The 13,421-nt window shown below is 41.1% G+C and overlaps 1 long non-coding RNA gene across 1 annotated transcript in view; it reads left to right on the top strand.

Moving 5' to 3' along the window:
• The first annotated feature begins 4,527 nt into the window (after positions 1 to 4,527).
• The window catches only part of LOC113955259, a 14,736-nt gene continuing 5,842 nt past the window's right edge, over positions 4,528 to 13,421 (top strand). The window contains exons 1-3 of the long non-coding RNA XR_003530478.1: positions 4,528 to 4,726; positions 6,037 to 6,133; positions 13,123 to 13,194. This is a non-coding gene — a long non-coding RNA (uncharacterized LOC113955259). The remainder of the gene's footprint in view (positions 4,727 to 6,036; positions 6,134 to 13,122; positions 13,195 to 13,421) is intronic.

Raw genomic sequence — 13,421 nt, 5'->3', positions numbered from 1 at the left:
AAAACTGTGAATCATTCTCCTCAAATTTGGGGTTGTGTAGATAGTTTAACTTCCAGATTACAGAACCAGATCTAAACAATCCATGACACTGGAAAACTATATATTCATAATTAAGTTTGACAGCCGGCACATTTATTTTATTTAGTTTAGGCTACTTTTAAAAGTTATTATAAGCGTCTTTCAAAAGACCCAAGTTCCACAGAGAGTTAATGAATATAAGCTTAAAGCCACCTAAACTAATAATTTTACCTGACCTCAAACTATAAGGGATATAAACATGAGCATATACAGAATAATATTTACATGCATTGAATCACAGAAAATTTAGGTTTGAAAAGATCTTTAAGGTCATCAAATCCAACCCTTAATCCAGCACTGCCAAGACCTCCACTAAACCGTGTCCTTGAGTACATCTACTGGCTTTTAAATCCCTCCAGGAATGGTGACTCCAGCATTGCCCTGGGCAGCCTGTGCCAAGACTAGAAAATCCTTTCAGTCAAGAAATTTTCCCTAATATCCAATCTAAACATCCCCTGGTGCAACTTGGAGGCATTTTTTCTTGTCCTACTTCTTTTTTCTTGGGAGAAGAGACTGACCCCAATCCCAAGATATGAAACTGAACTTGTCCCAGGTGTGAGCTCTGGGGAACACCACTGGTGACCAGCTGGATGTGACTCCACTACCCACCACCCTCTGGGCCCAGACACACAGCCAGTTTTTCACCCAGTAAACAGTGCACCCATCCAAGCCATGGGCAGCCACTTTCTCCAGGAGAAGGCTGTGGGAACCAGTGTCAAAGGCTTTCCTAAAGTCTAGGCAGACCAGATCCGCAGCCATTCCCTCATCCACTGGCAATTCCTACATTATTATGCAATGAAGCAGAATTCAGTTTTCATGCTGAATTGAAGAAAAACCCCAACAAACACTTGACTCTTTATTAGTTAGTGCTTTATTTATACAGTTAAATAATGGGTTTGTGCAGCAGAAGTCTCTGCACTTAAAATGTTTTCTAAAAATACTAAAATTCTTTCCTTTGACAAAAGGAAAAGAAACTCTTACATGTTGTTCGTTTAAATTTCTTTTCTTTTAAGGAAGACAAGTCTCTGGGATGACCCTGGTACCCTCAGCTGCTCCCCATAGGAATTGTGTTCCACACCCTCCCGCAGATCTGTTGCCCTCCTCTGGACACACTCCAGCCGCTCAATGTCTTTCCTGAAGGGAGGGGCCCAGAACTGGACACAGCACTTGAGGTGTGACCTCACCAGTGCCCAGCACAGGGGGATGTTCCCTGCCCTGGTCCTGCTGGCAACACCATTGCTGACACAAGCCAGGAGGCCGTTGGTAGTTTACATTAAGTTGAGGCTCAGGGCATTTTCTGTCCTCTTTCCCACACTGAAGGATGTCTGAGGGCTCTTTTCATGGTTTGCTGACACGCTGGCCAGGGGGCTGGAGATGCGTGAGACAGATCTGGTAAATTAGTGACCAGCATGGGGGCTGTGTTTGGATTTGTGCTGAAAACAAACTTCATAATCCAGGGATGTTTTTCTTATTGCTCAGCAGTATCTGCACAGCACCAAGCCCTTTTCTGCTTCTCGTACTGCTGCGCTGGGGAGGAGACTTGAGGGATGTCCTGGTTTAGGTGGGATAGGGTTAATTTCCTCTCAGTAACTGCTACAGTACTGTGTTTCGGACTCAGAATGAGAATATTGTTGATAGCATTTCTTTGTGCCTCTTCGCGTGCCACTGAGAAAATACAGAAAAGAAACTGTGAGGAGCATCACTGGGACAGGTGATCTCAATTAGTAAAAGGGATGTTCCACACAACAGAACACCATGTCCAGTAAATAAACTGGGGAGTTACCTGGAAGCAAGATGAACTGGGTTTGGGAAGGAAGGTTGGAATTGCTCAGCAGGTGTAGAGCAACAGTTTTGGGTTTTTTTCCTTTCCATTTTGCTTATAATTTTTATTATTAGTTACTACTATTATTGTATTAAAATTTGCTTTAAACTATTACATTTTATAAAATATTTAGGTTTCAGTTTAACAAAAATAAATTATTAGTAATAAATTTTTCTATTATTAAGCTCATAAATTAAATATTATTTGAGCTATTATTCAACTTATTATTACTAAACTTACGACGTTTGACTTCTGATTCTCTTCCCCATTCCACTGGGGTGGAAGGAAGAGAAGGGCCTTGAGGGAATGGCTGCTGGGGCTTAATTTCCAGCTAGGATTAAAGCAGCACAACAGGGGACATGGGAGTTGGGAGTTAACTTTATCTAACTTTTAATTTAGAGTTTTATAAAACTAAATTGTTATAAAATTGATCTATTATTAAACTAGTTATTATTATTATTGTACTTAGGAAATAAACTTACTATTAAACTTAATCCTAAATCTATTCTTGAAGGTATTCTTAAATTTAATATTAGTCAACTTCTCTAAAGTTGGAATTTGGATTCTCATCCCCATTCCACCAGGGTAGTGGGGAACAGAAGGGAGTTGAGGGAGTGGCTGCTGGTGCTTCATTTGCAACTGGGCACAAAGCACACCAGGGCACATGGGGAGTTGGGAGTAGACACATCCAGGACTACTGCTATTTAGTCCAGTGTCATGGCTTTCTAAGGCTCCCACACAGGTGGGCTTTGGAGAAGTTTCTAGTTTGGCTGATTGGTTTTGCTTAGAAAGAAGGAGCTCCCAGAGAGAGACACGGGCAAGAGACTCTGAATGGATCAACCTGGCAAGAACAATATTCCCAGCCCCTCCAGACACAGGAGCTTACAGAGAGAGGCTGTGACGTCAGTCTGGCTGGGCATTGTACAACTCAAAGGTCCTCTGCAGATACCAAAGCTTTGGCAATAGAATGCAAGTCCCTGGAACTGGACAGAGCTGGCATGCTTCCCTCTAAGCAGCCAGGGCACAGGATCTAAGGCAGTAAGCAGGTCGGGCAGTGCTGCTGCCACTGTCCAGGTGGACTGGCTCCCTGTGTACTGACTGGGTATGCTTTTGCTGTACCCTGTGTGCTGTGAGCAGAGTCAGGAAGGCACAGGAGATGAAAGCTGCCTCTGGTCTCCCCAGCCAGTGCTGCAGCTGGGTGGGAACAATGGGCCCAGTGGAACAGTGGGTGCAGAGGAGACAGTGTGTGCATTTGGAGGACTTGTACTGCATCCTCTGCCGAGATCAGCTTCTCGAGTTGCTGCATGTCAGGTGTCTTCCACAACCCCCAAGGCCTTCTCCAAGAGGGAAAGCCCTGGACGTGTGCTTTGGCTTTTGACCCTGCACTCCCAAGTGACATGTGGCTGCACCAGAGCGCTTTGTCCCTCCCCGGTCTGGGTGGGCAATTCCTGAGCCCCAAGCTACGTGGGCCGGGGAGATCCTTGTAGAGTTACCACAGAAATACTGGTGTGTGATCATTCCTTTCTTTTATTTCTGCTCTCCGCGCAGGAGATGCCGAGCAGCTGTGCTGTGTCTGCACCTGAGAACTCTGCCGGTGCAGTTGCTACTCTGCTACCGCCTTCACTCTCAAGGCTCCATGGGCTGTTTGGAGCCTGGCAGCTTGTCCTGCTGCCTCAGGAGTGCAGGAGCAGCTGCCTTGAGAGAGCCTTGGACAGCAGCAGGACTGCACAGGACGACTGAGGCGCCTTGTGGCTGATGCCCAGCTGGCTGAATGCTTGAAGGTCGAGCTAGAAGGACTGGGAGATTTCTCTCACACTACTCCATGTTTCTGCCTTTCCTAGATGCTTTCCCATGAGCCTTTGCACACTGCTCTGTTCTATCTTTGTGGTCCAAACCACCCAAGGTCATGTCTGGCTGGACAGTAGAGCTTCTAGACCAATGTCATGGCTTTCTGGGACTCCCACAGAGATGTTTGCAGAGGAGACATTTTTTGCCCAATGCATGTTTGGAGAGGTTATACTTGCAACTAGCTCTGCTCTAATATTGCTTTGCCCAAATTAGGCTCTAAACAGGTCGTCACAGTAGATTGAGTTGACTCATCTCAGATGAACAATGGCTCCAATATTCTGGGTATGCACTCCCATTGGAAATATAAAGTAAAATCTCTCTGTGGACTAGGAAAGACATATGACAAAAGTTGTGGAAAAATGTACCCTCCTTTAGCTTAAGACCATTGTTAATACATTTGATAATTTTTTTTCTTGACTCTGTGAGAGCATCTTACCTGAATGGGAATGCTCTGTGTGATGTAAGGATGAGGTTTGAATAGTAACCCACAGGAGTGCGGGAGGAAGCAGGACATGTTTGTAGAAAACATTAGTGGGCTGTTACTGGAATACCATACCTAGTTCTAGTGTCTAATCTTTTAAAAACTGGAAACATTTCTGAGACATTTTTTCATCATCATCATGGCTAGGCTTCATGAACGAAGATTTTGGAAAGGCTCTATCCACATTTGTTACAAGCACGCTGGTGGCTAATAAGGCCAATACGAGATAGATGTCTGATTGCAAACGGTACAGCAGAAAGACTCCTTAGGTGGTATATTCTGCAAGACACGGTTCTTTCTGCGTTGTCTTTTCTCCTCGAGAGTGATCCTGCGTGTGTTCTCAAAGGAAACAGCAGTGTTATAGATGGTGTGTCTCCAGGCCTCCCGATCAGAGGCCAGAGTAGATCGGTTATGTTGATCACTATGGCCAAGGCTGAGTGCCACGGCCCGTTGGAAGAGGAATAGGGATGCAACACGGCACAAAGGGCTCTGGTACAGTAGAAGATCAGGGTGCAGTGGCCCTTTTATTGAAGGAGAACAAGGATTTATATAGGGTTTGGGTAAGGGAAGGCCTGATAACTAGGGAGGAGCATGGGATTGACATCTCAGGGTAACACGGGATTGGGGAATGAGAAAAAGTAGGGAGGATCTTGGGAGGAGTTAAACAACAGGGACCAATGGGAGCTCACTCCACACTGCATCACCTCTTAACCAATCACAGTGGGATGAGGAGGAAGCCAGGGGAGGACAAGGTGGTAAACAACTTTTGGCAGGAAAACATGAGGGCAAGTCCAGACAAGCCCCAAATAATGTAAACCAAGGGGATTAATACAGGAGTATGCATGTGAGGGTACATAAAACATGGAATAAACTGAGGAATAACATGAAAGTCCATAAATAGTTGACTTCCTTAGGCTCCGTGTAAGTCTCTCCAGGCTTTAAATCTCTCCCAGTCGCTCTGATGTTCCTCCACAGCTAAGATGTTGCTTCAGGGAGTTCTTGAATCTTTTCTTCGGGGCTCCTCTCTTGCAGCAGCTGGTGGCAAATTCACCATAAAGCAAGATCTTAGGAAGGCGATGGTCCTTCATCCTGGAGATGTGCCCTGCCCAGCACAACTGTGTTCTCAGCAACATGGCCTCAATACTTGTGACTGCTGCTTGTTCTAGAACAGATGTATTGGTCACATAATCTGACCAGCGGATGTTTAGGATTGTACATAGACAGTGTTGATAGAAGCATTCTAGGAGACGCAGGTGGTGGCAGTAGACGACCCATGATTTGGAACCATATAAGAGAGTTGACAGCACAATGGCTTTGTAAACACTGATCTTGGTACTTTTCTTCAGGTGTTTATTACGCCATACTCTTTTATGAAGCTTTCCAAAAGCACTATATGCCTTTGCTAACCTGTTGTCTATTTCTCTGTCAATCTTACCATCCAAGGAGATGAGGCTACCAAGGTAATTAAACTGTTGGACTGATTTGAGCTCTGATTGGCCAATGGTGATATGGGGTTGATGGGGGACTTCCTGAGGTGCAAGTTGATAGAGAACTTCTGTCTTCTTTAAGCTGACTTCCAGCCCAAAGAGCTCAGCAGCCTCTGCAAAGCAGGATGTTAAACACTGCAGATCTGCTTCTGTGTGGGCAACAAGGGCGGTGTCATCCGACAGACATGGTATTTGTTCTCAGACAACTGCAAGAGAAGTGTAGGGAACAAAATAAAGGTCTCTGTGTAACCTTTGTTGATCTCACCAAGGCTTTCGATACTGCGAGCAGAAATCTGAGACTTTTTTTTCTTTTTTTAAAGCTTTCCTTTATTAACTGTCCCTGTGGACAGAGATCACACAAGCTCAGTCTACTCAATCTGCTTCAGGAAAAGATAGGAAGAAAATTTACGATTATCAGTAAGTACTTATGCAGGGAAAGACCTCTTTCACTAAACATTCCCACACATGCATCACAAAATCCAGCAGCTGGAAATTAAAATTGAGCTAATCCTAGTTAGGAGGAACTGGGAGGAGTAGTGCAGTTCTGCCTGAGGAGGCAGCTGGTGCCTCCACACCTGTCAAAACCTGCCTTCTGTTTTATAAATAAAGCTGATTCACTTATCTTTAACAGACTCAGGCAGGCATTCCAGCACAGCCAGCGTCACTACCTGGAAAAATGGGGATTAGTGTCTATTGAAAAAAACAGTAAACAAACCAAATTATCACAGCCGGAGGGTCCATGTGGACTAGGCTGAGTCATCACTGGGAATCAGTGTCCCCTTTTCTGTAAGTTTGTATCTTGCTGTCTGAGCTACCTCAGGGGCTTAGACTGTGCTTATCTCTCCTGCATGAATGTGATAAGATCCAACTCCCTAAGTTTTTTTATAGCTGCTGGTGTAGCCTAATTTTTGCTACTATAGTATTTGATATTGCCCTTCCAGAGGCACAGTTTTGCAAAGGTCAGTAACATCACAAGTCACTGCTTTCATTACGGTACCCCTGCCTGACTGCTGTTGCTTAAGGCAATCCTGTCCCAGAGGACTTTTTACCAAGAGAAGGAGAAGAAGGAATCTCCACTGACATGTTGTTCCAGCTGCGCTAGAAAAATATCTACTGAATGGACTTGGAAAAAAAAACAAACAACCACAAAACAACAGTGAAACACCCTGTTGTGGATATGTTAGAAATTACTCAGAATTTCTGTGGCTTTATTAACAGGACTGGGGAAAACACAGAACCTAATTCCCGTAAAATCAAAGTCCAAACTTCTGATCTTATCTCTTGCCCTTTCTGCCCTTCAGGCTATCACCTTCTAGCTGGGAATACTGGAAAAGATGGGATTATCAGAGTAATAAGAAAATGACAGGAATGTGCAGTTTGCAGGTGTTGTATGGTCACTTAGGGAACCGTAGCCTGTGGCATAATTTAGATCACACCCAAAGGCTGCAATAATCATTTCCACTTTTCCAGAAGTTGGTCAAAACATCATTTTGAAAATGAATGATTTATAGTTGGGTCCTTGTCAGCCTTCCACCTCTCTGCCTGTAAGAAGTAAAAGAAAAGAAAGGAAGAAATTCAGCCAAAAAGCCATGTCCCAGTTGGGTAGTACACTTACAGATTGGAACACTGTGATTTTTTTCAGAGAAATGATGGACTAAGAATTTTGTTAGGGAATATGACATTAGGGAGCTATTGTAGCAAAATATTAATCACTTTATTTTTTTTCCAGTAAAAATGCATTATAATGGGATTCAATACATATCAAAAAGGGGTTAAAGAGTTAAAACATTATATCTCCTGTAGTTTTGGTTTTTTTCCAGTAAAGGTAGAACTGCAGATGGAGAAGTTAGTGCCTGCACTACATTTTTTGCATCGCATTACTTAAATAACTATATATTCTGTGTATACAAGGAGTTATTTAGCAGCACATATGTTAACATATGACTTTTAAAAATGCCAGCTATGAAGTTAATAGCAAATAATAACATTAAAACCAGCCTAAAGGAGGAGAATATTTGGTATATAAGAGAAAAAGATCAGCTTAAGAATATTCAGTTCTTTAACATAAAATGTTTACTTTCAGTTTGAAGCAGTAGGTATCATATGAGAGAATTATTCATTAGTGATATAAACCTTTATGAGTCTATGCACACTTTTGTCAGCAGGTGTATCCAGCTTCTTCCTGAAAAACAGAGCTGTAATTACCATAGAGGACATTATTTTATGGTAAATGTAATTCTTACCAGTCTCTTGAACAGTTTTGTCCACTTGTGTGTGTTCATCTTGTGGAGAGCTGGTACAAATGAGAACCCTGGAGGAAAGCCCTCCTGTGCCATGGAGGGCCCAGACTCCTCTGCATGAGAAGCAGAGACTTATGTTGAAGACAGTCTCCTGTCCTTGAGACAACTGAAAGGCCATTCCCTCCATTCATTATCTTCTTTCTCACTGTCAATTTGTATAAGAGTGTAAGATATATATATATAGATATAGATATATAGATATATATAAATTTATGTGAATATGTATTTCTTTATACTGGAAGTTGCTGGAAATTCTAGAATGAAACAAAAACACATGTAACGTATGAACACACAAAAAACCAGTAAGTTTTTAACTTATTTGACCACTTGAATGCTGGAATTTTAAAATCTGGACTGCCAGCAGTAACATGCAAGAGGTTACCCAGAGAAGTTGTGGATGCTCCATCTCTGGAAGAATTCAAGTGTTGGATGAGGCTCTGGCAACCTGTTCAGCTTTAGGGTGCCCCTGTCCATGTCAGGGAGTTGGAACTGGATGATCTTTGAGGTCCCTTCCAACCCAGACCATTTCATGATTCTATGATCCTATTATTTTACTTAACAATTAAAAAATCACATTTCTGCTCTACCTTTTTAAATGCTGTTCATGGTTAACTTGAGTCTGAAATGAACCTCTAAGTTGCAATTACGAATAAGTAAAATGTATTTGAATGTAAACCCAAGAAGATTCTGCATGTAACATTGGGCCATGTACGGGAAAGCAAGAAGGTTCCAGTCTAGCTGCTGCTGGATGCACACTGGAATTATGAAAGGAGCACCAAATTCATCTGATTCACAGATGGTCTGTGGGCGCTTTCAGGGATGAGAGCTTTAATAACTGGGCAAAAATATGTAATAAGTGTGATGGCAGAATGTAAGTAAATGGCAGATACATCAGAAATACATAATAGAAGGCAAATAAATTGTAGAATAATGCAAGATGCAATTTTAGGAGAAGTCACGTCCACTTTTATAGAAAGAACCACAATTCACTCTGGATTTCAGCTACCAAACAGCTGGATTTTATTATGCTGTGTGATCAACAATACATCATTTTACACTTGTTGCCTAAACAGTAAAGGATCCTGTGTAATGAACCCAGCAGAGAATGAAGCTCTGTGTAGCAGCAAGACAGAGAAAAAGAACATCAAGAAGAGATGAAGTCAGAAACAGAGTTTGGAGCAGATAATAATTATTAACAGAGGAACAGTTTCATGAGACAACAGGAGTAAATTCCTTTAGGGGCATCTGTGGCCATTCAGGAAGAAATATCCTGGGAAGTAGAAGACAATCCTAGGGGGCTTGTTTGCTACTCCTTGTTTGTGATTGCAGTTCACAGAAACCTAGAATGGTTTGGCTTGGAAGGACCTTAACCTTTCAATCCCCCTGCCATGGGAAAGGACATTTTCCACTAGACCAGGTTGCTCTGAGCTCCATCCAACCTGGCCTTGAACACTTCCAGGGATGGAATATCCACGGCTTCTTTAGTCAACCTGGTCCAGTGCCTCACCGCCCTCACAGTAAAGAATTTCTTCCAAATATATTTTCTAACTTTAGCCTCTTTCATTTTGAAGCCATTTCGCTTTGTACCATCACTCCAGACCCTTGTCAAAAGTCCCTCTTGAGCTCTCTTGGAGTCCCTTTAGGTACTGGAAGGTGCTAAAAGGTCTCCCTGGCGCCTTCTGATTCTCATGCTGAATAGCCCCAACTTTCCATGTTGTTCTTGATGTCCCTGGCCAGATTTATTTCTCTGAGGGCTCTAGCTTTCCTAACACAGTCCCTGGCTGCTCAGACAATTTCCCTGTACTCCTCCCAGTTGACTGGGAGAAAAGTGAAACAGTGGGGTATAACATGTACATAATTCAAACTGAACTGGATAACTGTGGCATTAAATGAGAGAAAGAAGATGCAGAACCAAGATAGCATGTTAGCACAACAACAACAACAGCAAAGATACAGATGTCAACTCTAAGGCAGGCACTGGGATTGGAGAAGTTAAACGTTTCCATATGAACAGAACACTTTCCACAGTCAGGCTTTTCTTACAGAGCCTATCATTTTATCATTTTTTAATTAGGCTGGTTTAATTTATTCATGATTGTTATTAAATTTACAATACTTTTCAGTTCTTAAATAATTTCTGTATTTTATCCTGAGGCAAAATCTCTTTAGCCTCTGGCACTTAAACTCAAAGACTTCTCACTCATCTGCAGTAACTACACTATCTGACTTGAAACAAAAGAATAAATACATGGTGCCACACAGGGCAGATATCCAACACTGTTATAATTTAATACTTTAGCCATTTGTCTTGGGAACAGTTTGTGCCATTTGTCAGTGTGGAAGCTTTACTTCATGCTGTCACTGGGGCATCTTTGTACTCTCTAATGACATCCAACTCAGAGAGCCATGTTCGGACAGCAGCTCCTTGTGCTTCTGCCCAGTGATATAGACTCTTTTGCAGGGCAGTTCAAAGCAAAAATTACTGTATGTTCTTTAAATCGTGCAACTTAAAAGACTTTCTATGTTCTACGATCAGAGAGGAAGGTGTAAAGCTTGTAGCAAGTAATTCAGTGCCAGGGAGGCTACTTAAATGGGGTCAGTAACATTTTTCACCACTCTTTTCCGTCTTTTTTTTTTTTTATTATTTCTATATTGATCTAGATAAATCCATGGATTAAGACTCATGAACCAGCAACATGAATAAAACACATCATTTGCAGTTCATTTCTATTTGTCTTTCTCCTTGCAAAAAACTGTGTGTGTATTGAGCAGTGCCTTGATTTCTAAGGTTCAGTTTGAAGGCATTCCTTTCCATTTCAGTTCTTTATTTTCTTGTTTTCTTAGAAAATATTTAGCCCTCTGTGTTGGTGAAAGCAGGGCATGGCATTAACTTGATATAAAGCACAAGGTGCTAATGAATTTGTTGACCCTTAGTTTGCAGACAAATCTCTGTCTCCGGCTTATACAAAGGTTATTCATGTGAGAAAAAAGTTGTTTCCATTATAAGAACAAAGTTAAAGATCATAAATCTCCTTCCATAGCTTTAGGTGCTCATTTTGTGTTCACAGCTGTAACCTACTCATGCCAAAATAATAATTCTACGTACGAAATCCCTGAAGGACTGAAAGAGAAGCAAATTTTCTCATTATGAGGATTTAAATGTGGGGAGACAGGGGATAACAATTACAACTTGTAGCTGTTCAAAATGTTTATGACAAAATTGAACTGAGGTAAAGGCATATCCCTGCCGAGGGACTCTTCAGAGCCTCCCCTAAGAGGTGTGGAGAGATTTGTGGTCGCGTGGTTGAGGTTTATTGCTCTGCAGAGGACAGTGCCCAGGTGGAATTCAACTCCCAATTAATGCTGCTAAAACTGAAATACCTGCATGGTAATGTTTGCAGGCAATGTCTGCTTAGGCAGTACCTAAGCTCCCGTTTTTATCCTGTAGAGACCTAATCATTAGACTCAGTAGCATCTTGAAATCTCTCCAGCTTACTCTGAGCTGGTTCCCTGTGCTCAGTCAGATGAGTCTCCACATATCATTCACCACTACCTATTTCTCATTTGACTTTTGCCCTCGACTGTTTTTGCTAAAACTGAGTTTTAGTTCTTTTTCCAATCAAATACAAGGAGTAATGTGAGATCAATGCCACAATCTGCCAAACTGAGGATGCAATACTTTTTAGGACAGTAATGTAATTTTTTGTCAGCGCAGCAGAGCTCCCGAGTGCTCTACCTGAGAACTGCACTCAGCTTTTATTTCATAAAAAAGCTGTTTGGCTCAGTGCAAAAGAAATTCCAGCTACAACATAACATATATTTTGTGTGGACTGTCAGAGGAATTAGCAGTGAACATTTTTGTTACCTGACTTTGATAAGGCACACAATGACTTTTCAGGAAAACAAACAACAGGAAAAATGTTAGGTATTTCTATTCTGCTTTATCTGTCTTCTGACTTTATTCTTCTGTATCTATAGTTTTATTTTTCCTACACCATTTTCACTAATATTTAATTTGAACATATATCTTTTATCTTTAAAGACAGAATCAAAAGGTTAAAAGAATAAATTTTCTTTTTCAAGAGGAAATGTTGCTTCATTTCTTACAAAAAGTACACCGAATTCCTGAAAATGAACTTTTTGCAGAGAGCATCATGTCTTCCTGATCAATGAAGGAACATTCTATTATTTTTCATCTTTCTTTGACAGGTGCTGTTTCATTTCATGTTATCCATTAAAGCAAAGGCATTTTCCTACACTATTTTTTTTTTTTTACTTATTTGAAAAATGTCAAATTATTTATGTCCCTTTTTGTGTACCTCTGGAGAATTAGGTTCCTTTATGTAAGAATGAGTTTTATCTGTAACCCCAAGTCTAAGGATCAGGTGGAAACCCATTTCTGTAAAATCTGTCACATATAAACTTCTAAGACACTCTTTTGGACAAAACAGACTCAGTTGTTTTGTTTTTTTTCACATAAACGTATGTCAGTTATAATTTAGAAACTGGATTATGAATCCAGGAGCAGAAGACATTTGTTCCAGCCTTTCTTTAGCTGCAGAGCTTTCAGATTTCTATCTTCCTTTCTCCTTCTCTCGTGAGAAGACTTGTGCTACTTTCACCATTCACTTTGAATTAACTGAAAAGAATTCTTCTCTCTTAGGAAATTTCACCAAAACAAATACTATAAGATTTAAAAATTTTAGTAAATTATAATGCCATTTTGTAATGCAAAACTATTTCCAAGTTGGTCTATTGATGACTCAATGAACTGAATGCTTCATGAGTTTCCGTGAATTTTATCCTCACATGGTCTTTGGGATGTAAAACACTCAAACCTAGTTTTTCCTTTGGAACTCTACATAGAATCATATAATCATTAAGATTGGAAAATACCTCCAAGATCATTGAGTTCGTCCTCTGACCAAACATCACCATGTGAACTGAACCACAGCACCGAGTGCCACTTCCAGTCGTACATGAGACAGACTAAAACTAAACATTCTACTTGACACCATGAGCAAAGTGAGCTGAGAAATATACAGCTCTTTTAAGTTGTTGAATGTCACTGTCCACTTGTGGACCCATCCTCTTTACGTGTTCCAGGAAACAATATTCTCAACACTCAGACAGGATGAAGAGATCAGAGAAGACAAGAGATGGACTGGTATCAAGAAGGTCAGGCTGGGTTAAATGCTTGGTCTTCACACTTTGATTGAGTTCCTTTAAATGTGCCATTGAAAGCAGTGTGGTAACTCCAATGTAACGTTTTATTTGCTTTCCAAGGACTCTTCATGAACTATTTGTCATCTGGTTTTCTTTTTCTTTCTTTTCTTTTCTTTTCTTTTCTTTTCTTTTCTTTTCTTTTCTTTTCTTTTCTTTTCTTTCCTTTCCTTTCCTTTCCT

The sequence above is a fragment of the Corapipo altera genome, unplaced genomic scaffold (assembly GCF_003945725.1).
Source record: "Corapipo altera isolate COAL_440 unplaced genomic scaffold, ASM394572v1 295, whole genome shotgun sequence".
Taxonomy (NCBI): domain Eukaryota; kingdom Metazoa; phylum Chordata; class Aves; order Passeriformes; family Pipridae; genus Corapipo; species Corapipo altera.
Note: the sequence above shows the minus strand (reverse complement) of the source record. Positions and strands in the feature narration are given on the sequence as shown.